The following is a 1,264-nucleotide window of genomic DNA, read 5'->3' as shown; positions in this document are numbered from 1 at the left end:
TTAATATTATAAAAAAGTTTTGCATAATAATTAATTTTAATAAATAAAAAATATTCATATATTTTATATTTAATTATTTAAGAATAAAATATTTTGTTATCGTTTAAAGTATTGTGTATTAAAGTATTATCATTTAAAACATTTATTTATGTATTAGGATATTTTATATTTATTAGACTCTATAAATGCTCTTCTTTTATATTAACCTTTGATTTTTATCTAATAAAATCTAATAGCTATATAAATATGGCTCATTTAATAAGCACATAATTCTTAAACTCGTTTTAGACATATCCTATAAAAAATATGAGAAAAGCTTAGTATACAAGCGATTAGGGCTTGTAACTATTACAAGTTCATTAACGCCTAATCCACTAAAACGCGCTGCAACTCTTACGTCACTTACACGCGTTATATAAAGATCCTGCGTTTGTATAACTACCAAATTTAAAAGATTTGTTTCCTTCTTCGTTTTCCTTCTTTCCGAATTTCATCGTTCTTCTTCTCGCACGTCTTCCCTTGATTTTTCGATCGTTCTTTTTCTCTCATTTCTCATTGGTTTGTTTTTCGTTATTGACGTTAGTTCCTCTCTATAACTCCAGTTTCGTTTTCTTTTCGATTTTCTGATTTCTGAAATCAAAGTTTGAACTCGTTTTGAAGATAATAGATGATTCAACTTCATATTGTCAGTTGAATCAGGGCGAAGTAGATTATGAATTTGAATCTAACGAAGTTCCTGAGGTTTGATTTACATACGATTACTCTGAATTTTGTTGCGGTAATTTGTATAGCACTGCAGCAGAGGTGTAAATTTAATTTTTTATCAGGTGTATTTATAGTCTGTGTTTGGGTGTATTATGCAGATCTCTATGCAGACCGTCATATATGAATTTCAATCTATCTGATCACCACTTCATATTATAGTACCTGTAAATCAGACATTTTGAATACACCAGAGAGAGTTTAATTAATTTTGGTCTTGTGGATAACAAGTGGCTTTCAGGTAGTGTTGGGTTAAAATCTGCAGCAGGGGTGTAAATTTAATTTTTTATCGGGTGTATTTATAGTCTGTATTTGGGTGTATTATGCAGATCTCTATGCAGACCGTCATATATGGGTTCCAATCTATCTAGATCACCATTTCATATTATAGTACCTGCAAATCAGAAATTTTGAATACACTAGAGAGAGATTAATTAATTTTGGTCTTGTGGACAACAAGTGGCTTTCAGGTAGTGTTGGGTTAAAATCTGCAGCAGGGGTG

The 1,264-nt window shown here is 30.2% G+C and overlaps 1 long non-coding RNA gene across 1 annotated transcript in view; it reads left to right on the top strand.

Annotated features, from left to right (window-relative positions):
• Positions 1–992: 992 nt before the first annotated feature.
• The window catches only part of LOC127745717 (uncharacterized), a 1,579-nt gene continuing 1,307 nt past the window's right edge, over positions 993–1,264 (top strand). Inside the window, exon 1 of the long non-coding RNA XR_008007111.1 lies at positions 993–1,032. This is a non-coding gene — a long non-coding RNA (uncharacterized LOC127745717). The remainder of the gene's footprint in view (positions 1,033–1,264) is intronic.

Source organism: Arachis duranensis, chromosome 3, assembly GCF_000817695.3.
Source record: "Arachis duranensis cultivar V14167 chromosome 3, aradu.V14167.gnm2.J7QH, whole genome shotgun sequence".
Classification (NCBI taxonomy): domain Eukaryota; kingdom Viridiplantae; phylum Streptophyta; class Magnoliopsida; order Fabales; family Fabaceae; genus Arachis; species Arachis duranensis.
This window is presented reverse-complemented; position numbering and strand designations above follow the sequence as displayed.